The following is a 17,627-nucleotide window of genomic DNA, read 5'->3' on the forward strand; positions in this document are numbered from 1 at the left end:
TCTGTATAGTCTTTACTTTCGGCATCATCAGAATGTAAACTACTGCTGTCACTGTTATAGGACGGTAGTTGTTTATATCGGCTTTGTCCCCCTATCCTTTATAAATCATGCTCATCCTGCTTAGTTTCCACCCATTGGGAGCTTCACCATCCATTATTGTTTTGCTCGCTACCTCTCTTAATGTTTGCTTAGAGGTTGGTCCTAGTTTCTTTATTAGCATGATTGGGGTGCCGTCATGGCCAGTTGATGTACTGTTAAAAACCCTTTTCTCTGCCCTTTCCCACTCTCGTTGTCCCAGTGGAGCCACTGAGCTAATTGGTCCATCCTCATCTGGTACGGTGCATGCAGCGTTTTCTTGTTGCTAAAATTGTTCTGTCATCATTGTTCTTATATATTACATTGCCTCTCCCTTTATAGTATGACAGACCCCTTAAACTGTTGTTATAAACCTGTTTTATGTTTGTCTTATTTCTTAGGGAGTTTAGATGGTTCCAAAACTTTGCAGCGGCCTTTCTATCCTTTTTGTTTACTTCCGCCATCCATTGAGCCCCCTTTCTTCTAACCTTTCACTGATCGAATCGCGCGCTTCTCTTCTGCAGCTCAAAAAGTTGTCCCTTTTTTTGACATCGTCTTCCGGTTTACCCCTCTGTTTAGCATACCTGTGTTCCCTGGAGGCTTCTTGATGTCTTTTTGTGACTTTCTTAACTTCCTCATCCACCGGTCCTTGGGTTTGTGCCTGGTTTTCCCGGTTGATTTGGCTCGTACCTTAGCAAGCTCTAACTCAAGAAATCGAGTTAGATTTGTGTACGTACACTCTGTTTTATAATCCTCGGTGATTATTTTCTCGATCTCTTTAGTTGCTACTTCTATTTGCCTTTCTGAATAATTATTACCGTGTGCACGGTTGCTCGTAATGCCGCCTTTTCAATTTCATTTCTCTTCCATAACTAGCTTGATACGTTTGTGATTACTACCTATGCTTCTAGACCCATATCCATCGATGTTCATCACCCTTAGCCAATCATATATTCCATGTGACATTATTGCGTAATCTATTGTCGACTGCAACCTTCCCACCTCCCATGTTATCTGCCCTTCGCATTTTTCAGTGCTGTTGCAAATGATTAAATCATTCCTTGAACACATGCTCATTAGCTATATATATATATATATATATATATATATATATATATATATATATATATATATATATATATATATATATATATATATATATATATATATATATATATATATATATATATATATATACGTAACGGATGAGACATGGCGTCAGTCAGAACACCAGTTTATTCTGACCCTTCGTCTTCCTCATCTTCCTTGCCTTCTTCTTCCTTGTGTGACGTATGAAGCAATGGTTAGGAGAAGTAGATGAGGAAGAAGAAGAGCTAATGGAATAAACATGGCGTATGAGCCACGCCACGTCACCCATTCATCGTAGCGTCATATATATATATATATATATATATATATATATATATATATATATATATATATATATATATATATATATATATATATATATATTGTAACGGGGTTTATTTGAAGCGCAGAACGCAGAAAGCGAAACAGTCAGCAGCGTCCGGCCAAGCGCAGCAAGCACGAGCTTATGCTGATGGCGATGCCTCTGATGCGCCGAGAAATGCCGCTGAAGCTCCTCTTCTTCACTACAATCGCCCTCCGCACAAAAAGACGCCATCCTGGCGGATTAGGGAGAATAAACGACTAATGGGTCGTAATATGGCTTGAGACGAGAGACGTGGACAGTGTCGCGGCTGCGGTAGCGTATGTCTGTGGATGGGATGATGGGCTCCACGATATAGTTGACGAGTGACGTTTGCTCTACAACGCGGTATGGCCCGATGTATTTGGTAACAAGTTTTGCGGAGCGGCCAGGCGCGGTAGCAGGTGCCCGAAGCCATACTAATGAACCAGGTGTAAAGTTTGGAGCCGAACGGTCCCCAGTCTGGCGGGATTGCTGCTGCCACTGGTCCTCGGTAGAAAAAGAGCGGGCAAGCTGGCGGCATTCTTCAGCATGTCGGGCAGCTTCGGACAGAGTTGTACTTTCGGACTCATAAGGTTTATATGGAAGAATAGTGTCTACTGTATTTGAAGGTTCTCGTCCGTACAAAAGAAAGTATGGCGAAAACCCTGTAGTAGCTTGTACGGCAGTATTATACGCGTAGGTGACAAACGGGAGAACTTGGTCCCAATTTAAATGATCAGAGGCGACGTAGATCGACAGCATACTGCCAAGAGTACAGTTGAAGCGCTCCGTCATGCTATTTGTTTGAGGGTGGTACGCTGTACTTGTGCGGTGCACGATTCGGCATTCGTTGAGTAATGCCTTCAAGGCGTCAGAAAGGAAGGCACGGCCTCTGTCACTTAAGAGCTCGCGAGGGGCACCATGATGCAGAATGAAACGTTGCAACAGAAACGTTCCAACGTCACGGGCTGTGGCAGTCGGCAGCGCGGCTGTTTCGGCATAGCGTGTCAGATGGTCTATCGCAACAATAATCCAGCGACTACCAGCTAGAGTTGATGGTAGTGGTCCGTAAATGTCAATGCCGACGCGATCAAAAGGTCGACTAGGACAAGGAAGAGGTTGTGACGGGTAGACTTGCCCGGGAGGTAACTTTTGTCGTTGGCACTGAGCACACGAGCGAATGAACTTTCGCACGTAGTTATACATGCCACGCCAATAATATCTGAGTCGAAGCCTAGCGTATGTCTTGAAGAGGCCTGCGTGGGCGCACTGTGGGTCCGCGTGAAAAGCTTCGCAGATGGCAGCTCGAAGATGGCGGGGTATCACAAGGAGACACTTGCGACCGTCAGAAAGGTAGTTGCGTCGATAAAGAAGATCATCCCTTAGGCAAAAGTTGCTAGCCTGGCGGCGGAGAGCGCGAGACGGCGAAGGAGTGAGAGGATCAGAAAGAATGCTTATGAGGCCACTGATCCAGGGATCCTTTCGTTGTTCCACCGTCATGTTGCGCAAGGCGGATGACGCAAGTGCAGGCTCGAGGGAAGAGAGGGAAACACCTTCATCCGATATGGGTGAGCGAGAAAGGGCGTCGGCGTCCGTGTGCTTACGACCAGATCTGTAAATAACGCGGATGTCGTATTCCTGAAGTTTGAGCGCCCAGCGAGCAAGTCGTCCGGAAGGGTCTTTAAGTGTGGATAGCCAACAAAGGGCGTGGTGGTCAGTGACGACGTCGAATGCGTGACCATACAGGTAGGGGCGAAATTTTTCAAGGGCCCAAATAATAGCTAAACACTCTTTCTCGGTCACAGAGTAGTTAGCCTCGGCTTTCGTCAAAGTACGGCTTGCGTAGGCGACGACATATTCATCAAACTCTGCCTTTCGTTGCGCGAGCACAGCGCCAAGTCCAACACCGCTGGCATGAGAATGAACCTCCGTGGGAGCGGCAGGATCGTAGTGGATCGTAGTGGTGGAGGATGGGTGGTGAAGTCAGCAGGTGGCGTAATTTGGTGAATGCATCGTCGAATGCTGGTGACCAGGTGGAAAGGTCCTTGTCGCCGCTAAGAAGGTCCGTAAGGGGCGCACATATGGAAGCAAAATTTCTAATAAACCGTCGGAAGTATGACGACAAGCCGACAAAACTTCTAAGTTCCTTCAAGTTCTTTGGCTTCGGAAAATCGGCGACTGCTCGAAGCTTGGCGGGGTCGGGAAGTATGCCGTCCCGCGATACGACGTGGCCAAGAATGGTGAGCTGCCGAGCACCAAAACGACACTTCTTGAGGTTGAGTTGAAGGCCGGCGTCGGTGAGACGTGTGAGGACGTGCTCGAGACGATTTAAATGGGTGTCGAAATCGGTGGAAAAGACAACTACGTCATCGAGGTAGCATAAACATGTGTTTCACTTGAGGCCTCGTAAAATAGCGTCCATCATTCTTTCAAAAGTGGCTGGAGCGTTACAAAGGCCGAAAGGCATAACGGTAAACTCGTATAGCCCATCAGGTGTGACAAATGCTGTTTTCGGTCGGTCAGATGCTTCCATAGGAACTTGTCAGTATCCAGTCCGTAAATCCAGCGAAGAGAAATATTTTGCTCCCTGCAAACAGTCAAGGGCGTCGTCTATTCGAGGTAACGGGTAAACGTCCTTGCGGGTGATCTTGTTTAAACGTCGATAATCCACTCAGAACCGAATGGAGCCGTCCTTCTTCTTAACAAGAACGACCAGTGACGCCCAGGGACTGTTAGAAGGCTGTACAATACCCCGCTGGAGCATGTCAGCAACCTGGTCGTCAATAACACGGCGCTCCGACGCTGAGACTCGGTAGGGGCGCTGCCGTAGAGGCGTATGGCTTCCTGTGTGAATCTTGTGAGATATGTTCGATGTGCGACTGAGGCCAGAAGCGTGGCTGTCAAAAGAAGTACGAAACTTTGGCAGCAGGTTCACTAACTGGCTTCGTTCTGACGAAGACGTTGCGACATCGATCGAGCGGTGGAAAGCGTCAAGGAGTGACTGGTCAACAACAGAGTCAGAAATGAGTGCGCTGAGGTCCGTAGAAAGTAAACTAGATGGAGCGTCAAAAATGTGACGGGCGTCGATCGGATGCACGTGACCGAGACATTCACCATAGAATAAAGGTAAAGGCCCTTCTAGCGTATTGTACACGAGCGTCTTCGTGACGCCATGGCGGAGAGTAAGGAGAGCAATGGGCAGTGGAGAACATTTCCGTTGAATGAACAGGGCAGAGGGCGTAAATAAAACATCACCGTCGGAAATAGCGTCACACGACACAGTCACCAGCAGAGAAGAGCGCGGTGGTACGGTGGTGTCGTCGGAAACAAACAGTTTATAACACGGCAGGGAGGCTTCGACAGCGTCAACATCAGGAAGTGCAGATAGCTCAAGTTCAGCGCGACAGCAGTCAATGACGGCATTATTATTCGCAAGGAAGTCCCAGCCGAGTATCATGTCATGGGAACACGAGGGCAGCACTACGAATTCGACGATATACACAATCCCTTCGATGACGACTCGTGTGGTGCAGGCTGCGAGAGGTGTTACACTTTCTGCGTTAGCCGTTCTAAGAGAGAGGCCGGATAATGGCGTCAGAACTTTGCGGAGTTTGCGGCACAGGTTCATGGACAGGACGGATAGAGCGGCTCCGGTGTCAACAAGCGCCATGACGACGATACCATCGACTGACACTTCAATGACGTTAGCTGGACAGGGGCGAGGACTTGTGCATGGCGACGGGAACGCAGTTCGTGCCTCGGGAACTGCGGCCGTTAGTTTTCCTGGTTTGTGGGTCCGGAACGGCGACGCATAGGGGAAAGCGAACGTCGACGTGGAGATGGGGAGCGGCGGGTCGGGCCGTGTGGACGATCAGAAGGAGAGGAAGAGGAAGGAGGGCTTGAAGGCGTAGACGAAAACTGAGGGTCGAAAGAGGGCATTCGTCGAATGTTCTGGGCAGCCTGGCGACGACGACAATAACGTGCCACGTGGCCAACACCACCACAAGAAAAACATATGGGACGGTTGTCGTAGGTCCGCCATTGGTCTGAGTAGACTCCGACTTGCGGCTGGGGGGCAGAAAACTGCGGCCGAGGTGGTATCGGCATAGGCGGCGGTGAATAGGTCGGCGGTGAATAGGTCGGCGGTGAATAGGTCGGCGGCGAAAAGGGCGGTGGCGAATACATAGGCGCTGACTGTAACGCAGGCTGTCGAGGTCGAGCAACGGCTTCGGCGTACGTGAGAGGTGCGGCGACTGGGGGAGGTTCACGGGCGGGAGGAAGAACTTGTGCGACCTGGTCTTGAATGAAGTCGCGGAGTGTAGACGGCGATCTGCGTGGTTGATCGGGTACACAGGACATCAAAGAGAGCTGACGAGCGACCTCAGCGCGGATAAACTCTTGGATCTCGGAGAGAAGAGGGGCATGGTCTTCTCCTATGCCAAGGGTGGAAAGGCTGGACGAAGAGTCGTCGAGCACCGAGGGACGTCGGGTGGAAAGACGTTGCCTGCGCAACTCGTCAAAACTCTGGCATAACTCGGTCAGTTCTAGGACAGTGCGAGGACTCTTAGAAAGCAACATTTGTAAAGCGTCGTCCTCAATGCCCTTCATTATATGCTTGATCTTAAGCTCTTCGGACATTGACTCGTTCACTCGCTTGCAAAGGTCCAGAACGTCCTCAATATAGCTTGTGAAATTCTCACCAAGCTGCTGGGACCGAGTATGTAAGAGTTGTTCGGCACGGCGTTTGCGTACCTCAGGCCGCCCGAAAACTTGTGTGAGGCTTGTTTTGAAGACTGACCATGTAGGGAGTTCCGCTTCGTGGTTTATAAACCACAGCTTGGCCACGTCCGACAGGTAGAAAGAGACGTAGGCCAACTTGGCGGTGTCATCCCATTTGTTGTGAGTACTCCATCGCTCGTACATTGAAATCCAGTCGTCAACGTCCTTGTCTTCTGTGCCTGAGAAGACAGGGGGATCTTGCAGACGCAGAGAACCGGCGCAGAGAACAGTAGGCGGTGCCGGTGGAGGAGTTGGAGCGGCGCTTGCGTCGGTAGGCATAATGGATGGTAGAATGCGATTCCGAAGCTCCAGGGTGATCGAAACCCAGCAGAATCCACCACTTGTAACGGGGTTTATTTGAAGCGCAGAACGCAGAAAGCGAAACAGTCAGCAGCGTCCGGCCAAGCGCAGCAAGCACGAGCTTATGCTGATGGCGATGCCTCTGATGCGCCGAGAAATGCCGCTGAAGCTCCTATTCTTCACTACAATATATATATATATATATATATATATATATATATATATATATATATATATATATATATATATATATATATATATATATATATATATAGCAAGCATCATCATTCCTTCATTATAATATATATATATATATATATATATATATATATATATATGTGTGTGTGTGTGTGTGTGTGTGTGTGTGTGTGTGTGACGCTACATGCGGGAGACGTGGCCTGGCTCATACGCCATGTTTATTCCGTTCTGCACTTCTTCCTTCTCGGCCTCTACCAACCATCGCTTCATACGTCACACGATTCCCCCTCCCCCTGAAAAAATGCATGCATTACGAACAAGAAAAAGTAAAGAAGAGGTTGAAAAGTCACAAATGTAAAAATTCTAAATTGGTTCTATGCTCCAGAGGAGTTCCGTACACTTTCAAAGACTTCAGGAGAGAGTGCAGCAGTCCGGTTAACACAGGAGTTCGGGTGGGCGAGCTTGACTGTGGCGTTCTGGAAAAGATAACCACGTCTTGCACAACTGCACTGACCAAGACACGGCTTCAGCAGCTGCGAAGAACTAACGAGGTTGAACGTCCTTGTAGCCTTTGAAAGTCAGACGTCGTATGCGCCGAATTTTCTGTCGTGGGTGCTGTATTTTGTGTCGTGGCTGAGAAAGAAGTATTGCTTTCAGCTGGCGTTTGCGAGAACCAAAGTTGATGATACAATGTCTTCGTTCCTGCATTTTGGTTTCGCCACGGTGGTCTAGTTGCTAAGGTACTCGGCTGCTGACCCGCAGGTCGCGGGATCAAATCCCGGCTGCGGCGGCTGCATTTCCGATGGAGGCGGAAATGTTGTAGGCCCGTGTACTCAGATTTGGGTGCACGTTAAAGAACCCCAGGTGGTCAAAATTTCCGGAGCCCTCCACTACGGCGTCTCTCATAATCATATGGTGGTTTTGGGACGTTAAACCCCACAAATCAATCAATCCTGCATTTTGCAAATGGTAGCGTTCAGTCTGTTTCGGGGTTTTCTGTGGTGATACCTCCGTTGGTAGGATTGTACATGATGCCTTGATATCTGGTACAAAAGACTTCCTTGACGTTTTCTTCTACGAATATGGCTCAGATGTTGACTTGGTCTTTCCTTTAGTTGGTGCCGTTCCTGGCAACCATCCTTAAGCCACAAATCTGCTTGTGATCTTATTTTAGTTCGTCGTAGTGCTCGACGTAACTGCCGTACTTTGCGAAGTTCTTTGAGTTCTTGATGGCACTGCTGATGTTGCGGACTCTGTCGAGGTGGTACTCCTTTAGTAACACGAGCCTGCTTTTCTTTGATAGTTGGTGTGACCAATAAATAGTTGGTAGTCGTTGGGTTGTCGTGATTCTTAAAATAAAATGAAGGTGGTGCACTAGGATCGACGGAAAGGTCTTCGGAGGCTTCTTCTGCACTGTTCACTACGAAGGGCTTTTGAGCTTGGCAGCGTACGATGTTCGATTTGTCTGAGCCTTCTTCTTTGTTTCGACTGTCTGGTGTGTATGCACCGCACGGTGATGAATGAACCCGTCCGGAAGAAGCATGGCTTGACAGGGTATTTTCGTGCAGCGTCAGGTTGTCTACCGCGGTCGCAGCGTCCTTATGAGGCAAATGGTAAGCGATAGTAGCGCTTGAAGAGCCGGGTGATGGAAAACCACGTAATGGACTGCGTATGCGAGGAGAAGAATTAAAAGCATCAGGTCGGTGAGCAACGCCTCGCGTCATATCCTTGAGCGAGGACTTTCGAAATGCTGACTTTCGTGTAGAAGGGAGGCGCGCTTGATGGTTAGGTGTTTCCCAAAACACGCATGGTCTTCTGAAAGTAAACTCATGTGCCACTTCGTCTTGAAGCAGTTGTCGATGCGCGCTGGGCTTTAGAATGGTTGAGGACTGCTTAGGAAATTGACGATAGTGTGCGGTTGTCTCTAGATGGTTGGCAATGAGTAGGTCTTGGTCATAGTCGTTAAAACGGGTAATCATCTGCTCTCTGATTTTTCGCCACGACTCGTCGTTCTCGAATATGTGGGTGAGGTAAAATTTGAATGCCTCACCTGAGATGTAGTCAGTGAAGTTGATGATCATCTCCCGTTCCGACCAAGATGCAGCGGTAGCGTGGAGCTCGAACAGGTCGAACCAGTCCTGTACAGGTCCATCGTCCGCTGCTCCGGTGTACTTGGGGATGGGAAGGTCAGTCGGTGATCCCGTCATGATGGTGGCAACGGTGTCCAGTGGCAATGCACTTCTGTGGTCCGCGTTCGGTCACTGCGTCTCGCTGAGGTCTTCGATAATGATGGCCGGTCGATGAAGTGGCTGCCAGGTCTTCATCCTGTCGACTTGTGTGTGCTATGATGACTGGGCGACGTGGCCTGGCTCATACGCCATGTTTATTCCGTTCTGCACTTCTTCCTTCTCGGCCTCTACCAACCATCGCTTCATACGATGGTTGGTAGAGCGCACGCACGCACGCACGCACACACACACACACACACACACACACACACACACACACACATACATACATATATATATATATATATATATATATATATATATATATATATATATATATATATATATATATATATATATATATATATATATATATATATACTATTTTTAGGCGGTGCATTTCTCGTCCGACTACGTTAGACTTGAACTAGTTTTGAGACCTCATACTCGAAAAGGTGAAATCTACAGCGCGCATTTGTAGAGACACACTATGTTCCGCTTCGCCAACTGTAAACTATTAACGCAGGGCTACCCAGGATTTCTTTTTTTTTCGAGGGGGTGTGGTGTGCAGCAGAACGCCTAACTTTGGCAATTGGTGGTCGCTGTGACTGCCTGTAAGTATATTAGTATACCCTAAAAAGTTTAATTGCCAAAACATTTTATGGTGTAGGAGGTTCAGATTCCCTTCCTATCCCCCTTTCCTTGTGGCTTTCTGGTTCTGCGTGCGTTTGACACAGTACTTGTTTTTTAATCTCACAGCTTTTTGAGCACAGCTTACTTCCAATAAATCAGCTCAATTATTCTGAATATTGTAGACGCTAACCACCGAAGAAAGAGTTAAGAGGGAAGAAATCAGTATAAGACAAACCCTTTCTGAATTATTTCTAATCTCTCACAAAAGTTTTTATGGCGCTCAAATTCAGTAGATGGGCGTGTCATACTTCAAGGGCTATGGCATCATGTGCTTGACATGAATGATGAGCAGGTGCGAAAAAATCTGCATCAAGAAATCGCGACGGAGGAGCCGAAGCGCTTAGCAGTTCCTGCACGCGGCGCGCGGCCCTTTCAGTACTACTCGGCTGCAGCGCCGCCGCTGCGGGCAACTCGGAAGGGATCAGGCAGCGAGGCGCGGTCACGCCACTCAACATTTCTAGTACACTCTAACAGAACACCTATCAGATTAGAGAACGGAAACTATCTTTGGGCTGTTGTATCGAAATAACATGCAAATACGTAGCGGCGGCGTACTGAACTGCAATACCGCGAGCCGAGATGGCGCTGGTAGTACTATCATTATCAATAAACAGGCGAATTTTTTTGTTGCAGGTGGGGTGAGATGGGGGGGGGGGGGTCCACGGCTGGTTCGCGCTGCTCGCTTCCTCTGATTTTTTTTTTCGTAGCTAAATCGTGCTTCGCGTCTTTAGTTATCGCCAGGCGACCTAACTGGCCTCGACTGGTGAAAACAATGTCAATCAAGTAAGGTTTGCATTGTTTATTGCGAGTGTCCAAGTTGGTACAATCAATGTATATAGTTGGGTCTGAACAAAACAAGTCACTGATACATATCAAAAGCTTTCAACCTATGTTCAAAGACTCTTGAAAGCACAAGCATATGCATATAACTGAACATCGAGTTCGCTGAATGAACGTCGCTTTCATTGTGTTGCGGCGCTCGGCTCAAGATTAATAGAGTGGCTTCAGGACAAGGGTCCCATTCTGCCGTCAGATGCGGCGCTTGCCCTGTAGTGTTGATCTTGAAGTGAAGTGAATGCATGATGTGGAATCGGTAAGGAAACTTGCACATTGCCGATAGATAGCTCGCGAATTGAGATCAATGTATGTTTGCTGAATTTGCTGAATATACGATTGCAGATGGGCGAAGTTCTGGCTTTTTCTCTCTGCAATGCTACATTGAGTACTTCACGATTGTGCAATGTCGTGTCGACAGGGTAGGCACTAGTTTTAATACTCAGCCGTGAGCCCATATCATAGGTAATATGTATTAGGTGCTGGGCCTGAAAATATTTCAGGCTTGCTACATTTATTGTTAGAGTTAAGTTACTACATCTAGAATTTCTCGTCGCAGGTAACGACCGGTCAGCTGAGTATGCAGCGAACGTGTGTGCTAAAGGAACTCTTATGAGGTGTGTGCTTACAGATCAAAAAGGCCCAACTCTAAGAAAATAAGCTTTAGGCATGCATTGCACAATTTTCTGTTTGTACATCCTTGTTGGTGCTCTTACAGTACATTATCTGCTCAGCTCTGAGCACAATCTTTTTTTTTTGCATAGCCATATCCATAGAATTTGAGTACTCTTTTGCAAGCAAGCACTCCTGAAATCAATTTGGGGTACATGATGTGAATCTGTCCGAATACTAGATCAATAAAGGTCACATTTATTACACACTTGTTATTGTGTTTACTTCTTCAGTATACTTGTGCTTGAGAGCTGAGGTTTTCTTCCTGCTACTTTTAGAGGTTAGGACTTGAACGTAATATCTTGCAGTGTAGCTGTGGATAAGTCAAGATCATGTATGTTTCAACTATCTGTGCGATTTCCTAGATTTTTTTTTCATGACCGTAGTGCACAGCATTTCACTTCGTAGTGGTAGACACTATAGTTATGACAACTTTATTTAAATAGAAGCAGATGTGCTCAAAGAAATCTGGCATGTTTCTCTGCTAATTGCAAAAAAAAAAAAACAGTACCACATGCAATGAACACAATCTTGCTCTTCATGACAGCATTCACGTCTTTGAGGAAGCTGTGCTGCAACTGCTCATCACCTTTATGATTTATTATTTTAGGAGCCCATTGAACATATGTGCAATGCTAAAGCAATTGAGTACAGTCTTATGAGCTTTGGTGCATCTTTTTGTAAACTTGTATGAGCTAAACACAGCTAATTAAGACGAAACAGTTCTGGGTGTTGTTGGTAAACTGTCACAAGGCACAACTAAATGTCGGAGAGCCTGTTAATGCCCATCACTGTGGGTGTGTTCATTATGTAGTGCAAATAATAATTTCCGACGATTCACATGCCAACTATGAAGCAATTATGAGTCATACAGTAGTGGGCAAATTTAGATTGATTCTGGCTTCCAGAGGTTCAAACAAATGACATTGTAGCCTCACAGGAGACAAGACTGCTTGTCGAAACATTTGCTTTGACCCCTTATGTTAACATATTTTTCAAGCTTCCATCTTTTAAGGGTCAGTTTAGTTCACCTGCACCAATCCAAACTGGTTCACAGCTGTGCACGAGAAGTTCAGAACTTGTGCACCAGGAGTTCAGCAGTGCGACATCACAAGTGAATGACAAGGTGCCAACAAGGTGGAATACTTATTTTTGTTCACTTAATTTAATGAGGTGCAAACACCTTGGCAAAAGTGTTGTGGCTCGGGCGAGTTGGTTATCCATGAACTTAGCTTCTAATAGCGCGGCACATATGAAAAGGAAAGAGGAAGAATACAGAGACGTTAGCGCCTACCTGTCTTGACGTCTCTGTATTCTTTCCTCTTTCCTTTTCATATGTGCCGCGCTAATAGAAGCTAAGTACCTTGGCAAAACACGCCGCATTTATAAAGGTGGGTACAGCACCTACGTCTAATGCTATGTTGTTTCTTAAGCTGTGCGAGCGGCTGCACCAAACCAGCGCCGTCAGAGCAGAAGGTACCAGAAAGTCATGAAATAGTTTTGGTGCTGTACCTCTCCTGCACTTTTTGAAGTGAATGGCAAGATTTAGAAGATGCCATTGCTGCGCCACTGAAACGAATGGCGAGGTGCAGCACTTTGCAAAATGGACCATGTGGTGCAGGCAAATTGAACAAAACCTTAAGCACACAAGCGTCTTAGCGTTTCACCCCCATCGAAATATGGCCACTGTGGCTGGGATGAAACAGTGTGTGTTTGAGCTCAGCAGTACCACACAATCTAGCTAATAGTGTTACTGTTTCAGCATTATTGAAGTGTAGATTCCATGGCACAATAGGCAGGCAATGCTTGCAGCCAATCTAAAGCACCTGTCCACGATATGCGCGGTAAAACATTCACAAATACAGCATTACATGTGCGAGGTTCGAGATGACCTGTTGTAGTGGACATTCAGGTCTTTCAACGTGCTTGCAGAGTGGACATTCGGGAGTAGTCATCCTGGCATTGCATGGCAGTCTGGAAAAACAAGTAACATCACCAGATATCAATGCATGAAATCAATGCATAATCAATGCATGCAATTTTCCAAAGTAAACAAATAAACTCAGTTAATTAGTAAACGACAGTATTTTATTCATATATGTAGTGGTACCTCATAACACGTATATCACTCAGGGCTGCTTCTTCACAAGGCATGTCATGTAGCAGGTTCCTTGCCCATTGTACAAATTTGCTTGCATGTCAGGTGGGCCAGGAGGCTGTGGCAGAAAAAGAAGTATTTCTCATTTATATGACGCTTCCTTTGTCACACTATAGCAAAACCAGACCCATAATTATGTGATGTTTCTCAAACGCGACTGCAGTAAACTATTAACTAGTAGGTTTTTTTGCACTAATATATGGGCTAGCTAAGAAGACACATGCGAGGCGACAGTGATTTATTTGCCTTCTTTTATCGCAATGGCCTGGTTGGTGTTACCTGGTGATAGAATTTCAGAATTACCTGTTGAGTCAGCGACTCGTTCCTACGTGAAGCCATGCACGCCGCAAGTAACGCACGTTTTTCCGGTTACAGATTGAGACGTTCAACAATTTTAAAATGTAATACTGCAATGCGCTGCCACCGTGTGACGCCTACGCAGTCATAGGCAAAAAAAAAAACTACATATGTTGAAATGAACCAACTAGCCCCGCAAGCAACCGTCCTTAAAAAAAAAAAAAAACAAGTGGTTTCTACTCACCGGCCCGGGCTTGCAACGGGTGTTCATCTGACGAAAGCTTCCACGGTTGCTTCGTTCCCCGAAAGTCACTTGAATTTCCTTCGCGAAAGCATTTGAACGAGTCAAAATAAACAGAATGAGAAAGAGTGTGTCGATCCGCAGAGGCTCGAAATATTTACAGCGAAACGAAGCAGTACGAGACACATCCGAACGTACCGTGAGCCGTTACCTGCCGTCGCCACTATTGGCCGCCGCAAACTTTGAAATTAGGATAATGATGTCGAAAGGCTGCGGCTGACCTCGAGTCAGCTGGAGCAAAAACTATTAGAAAAATTGATGACGCAGCACGTAATTAAGGAAAATTACTTGCTAAAAAAACAAGTTGTTTTTTATGTGTAGGAGTACGCAAATAAGTAGTACTTGATTATTTTAAAATTAAAACTTGGCCCCGACGAGGGCGCCCCTACAAAAAAGGCGAATAGCGCGAGTTGCGAGATAGGTTAGTAGATACACTCAGAGTGTTTGAAGCAGAAACGCGCCGTGGTTGATTTTTTCGCTCCCTACAGGTGATCACTTGAACTTTAGAGTTTCCGTGGCCTGACGGCGTGCTTTCACTCGCCTGCGGTTGCCGCCCTATGGTGGCTAGAAGGAGCCACCATAGCCGCCCGCTTGCCCGCTTAAAAAAAAAGAAAGACCGAAAGTAAACCATCTTCGGTCAGCGGGAAATTGCGAAGGTTTTGCCCCGCCGCGGTGGTCTAGTGGCTAAGGTACTCGGCTGCTGACCCGCATGTCGCGGGTTTGAATCCCGGCTGCGGCGGCTGCATTTCCGATGGAGGCGGAAATGTTGTAGGCCCGTGTGCTCAGATTTGGGTGCACGTTAAAGAACCCCAGGTGGTCGAAATTTCCAGAGCCCTCCACTACGGCGTCTCTCATAATCATATAGTGGTTTTGGGACGTTAAACCCCACAAAATCAATCAAATTGCGAAGGTTTGCATACTGGTAAAGCAGCGATGTTTTGTCAGTTTTCAATGTTCGTCGTGACACTAAAGACGAACGCTATTGGCGTGTAACATTGATCAAAGCGATCACGAGGTGCGCGGAAACAGACTGGTGAACGTGTTAATATTTTTGTCGCAGACGATAAAAAAGCGCCGTCCACAGTGCTCGTGCACAAAACTACTACTTTTTTATTCGTCGAAATCTCAGAAGCCATGCTTTTATAGTTTCGTTCAATCTCATTCGGTGGCGCTGCAAATAAATGCGCTTGCTGTCAAGTTTTTTCTTATTTAGCTATTTAAGTCAGATATTTAAAAAAAGCCAACCAATACACCTGTAGAAGTGAAATTAATAAAAAAGACAATGTATCGTTTACAGCTGTGATTCGAACCGGGGTCTTTTGAGTGGGAAGCGCGCATTTTACCCCTCGACCACTTCGGTAAAGCTGCGCTGAAATGTTAAAACGACGACACATTGCAGACTACAGATTGCAGCGCCACAAGTGGATTTACCCTGTTAGGGCTTCAACTTTCGGAGCTTGGTCCGGGCACTCTCCTTGTTGTAGTATACTCTAGTGTGGGGCTGGCTGCTGCTAGAGTGTACTATAAGTACAGTGGTTAGAATAGGGAAGTGTGATGAACGCGCCGGCTAGCGCGTAACGCCTTGGGAGGAAACCGCCAGATGGCGCTGACACACGTTTGCACGTCACCCAAGGCGGCGATGCGCTGTGCAGAGACGGCAATCAACCACGCGCGCGGGCAATGTGAATCATTTAAAATATATATTTTTGTTCGTGCTTGGCCTCAAATGGCGACCGAAAAAATACGTTAATTTGCTTCTGGAAAACAGGATGCCTACGCGGGTGCATGACTGATCTGAAATATCATCAGGTCGACAGGATGCCGAAAGTGAGAGCGCGACGGAACTGAAACATTTTATCGATGTGAAGTGGTAGAATAGTGGAACGATGAACTCAGTTGTGAGCCATTGCTTGCAACACTTTTCACGGCGAACCATCATTTCCTCAAGCACTAATCTGTAAATAAAGCCCGTAACGTCAAACATAGAGACGAGAATGACGAGTGGTATCTGAATGAAAACTTTTTATTTTCTGCACACAGGTCATACAACACATGTCCGAGTCACTGACTGTCTGTTTACAACAATGCATTCTTAATAGTTCGTCGCGGGTCTATTTTTATCCCAAGAAAAAGTTTTATATTTCACAAGCGCCTTACAGAACATTGGGCTGCCAGCCTAGGTGATGCGCCTGAGATTCAGGTACCTCTTTTCACGGAAAAATGCTAACTCCTTGTGAAGTACCTTCGTGTAAAACCCCAAATGGGTGAGCAGAAAAAAACTTGTTTACTGAATTGGTGAGGCTCGGATCATGTTGTGTGCAGCCCAGTGCGACATGTTTTTTTTTTTTTTAGCAGAAAACAAGCTCTTCCAAGCTGTCATTGTGAGGCTCGCTGTAGCTAAAGCACTTTGAAAAAGTGATTTCAAAGGCATTTACAAATGTGAAGAGCTTCTCCGACAGGCCTACCCATAGACGTCCGCACGAGGGGGGCAAAGGGGGCTGGCCACCTGGGAGAGGGGCGCTAAATCTGTTCTATACATTCACTAGGCAGCGGGGCACACGTTTAGTCATCTAGAAGAGGGGCGTAAAATCTGCCTCATACACTGATTTAATAGTAAAGAGGCACCCTGCAATGAACCTTCGCAACACCCCCTCCCCCCGAACGGCAAGCACGCCCATGGGGGTACTATTTTCAATGCGGGAAATTTCGCTAATCACAGTGTTCTCGAAGTGCCGGGAGATGTACCTCTCGTCGAAGTGCAGCTCGCACACAGCCGAGTTTTCTTGAAGCAGCGTGTCAGCGCGCGGGATCGCTCTCTGCCACTGTGCTAACAGAGCTTCGTCCTTCGGAACGACGAACAACGCATGCTTCTTTTTAGCTGACTTGTAGCCTGTAGTGAACCCCGGGAAGAAGCAATGACTTTGTTTTCGCGCCGTGAGAGTGCATACAGAAGCATTGGTGTCAGAGTGCCACCGCAATTTAAAAAATGAGGACGAACGCGTCTGACGAAACTGTCGGAAACGTGCAAATGACGTATAAACGATTGCGCGCGCCTCCACGCGGCTCCTCCTCGGAGGCTTCAGTCAGCTCCGTAGGCGCCGCTTGCCGCTCATCACACTTTCCTATTGCAGCCACTGTACTATAAGTGTTGAGTGGCGTGACCGCGTCTCGACGCCTGATGCCTTCGGCTTTGCCCGTAGCGGCAGCGCTGCAGTCGAATAGTACTGAAAGAGCCGCGCGTCGCGCGCAGAAACTGCTACGCGCTCTGGCTTCTACGGTGGGCTTTTTTGATGCAGATATCTTCGTACCTGCCCATAATTCATGTCTAGCACATGACGCCATAATCCTTGAAGTATGACACGCCAATCTACTGAATTTGAGCTTTATAAAAGTCCTTATGAAAGATAGAAAATTATTTAGAAAGGGCGTGTCTTGATTTCTGCTCTCAACCCTTTCTTCGTTGAGCACGCATCTACAATATTAGGAATAACTGATTTGATTTATTGGAAGTTAGCTGCACTCAGAAAGCTGCGAAATGAAATAAAAAATATACTGTGTCAAACGCACGCTGCACCAGTAGGCCGCAAGTAGAGAGGGGCAAGTAAGAGAATCTGAACCCCCTACACCGCGAAATATTTTCGTAATTCAACTTTTCAGAGT

General features: G+C 46.8%; 1 protein-coding gene and 1 long non-coding RNA gene across 2 annotated transcripts in view; one reads left to right on the plus strand and one right to left on the minus strand.

Moving 5' to 3' along the window:
• The window catches only part of LOC119163325 (uncharacterized), a 186,174-nt gene that overhangs the window by 2,424 nt on the left and 166,123 nt on the right, over positions 1–17,627 (plus strand). The gene's annotated exons all lie outside the window — the stretch shown is intronic.
• LOC142771482 (uncharacterized) lies at positions 10,376–14,868 on the minus strand. The gene is made up of 4 exons (XR_012885946.1): positions 13,911–14,868; positions 13,322–13,427; positions 12,575–13,185; positions 10,376–12,394 (listed from the first exon to the last, which is right to left on the minus strand). It is a non-coding gene; the product is annotated as an uncharacterized LOC142771482 (long non-coding RNA).

This window comes from Rhipicephalus microplus, chromosome 9 (genome assembly GCF_043290135.1).
Source record: "Rhipicephalus microplus isolate Deutch F79 chromosome 9, USDA_Rmic, whole genome shotgun sequence".
NCBI classification, from domain to species: domain Eukaryota; kingdom Metazoa; phylum Arthropoda; class Arachnida; order Ixodida; family Ixodidae; genus Rhipicephalus; species Rhipicephalus microplus.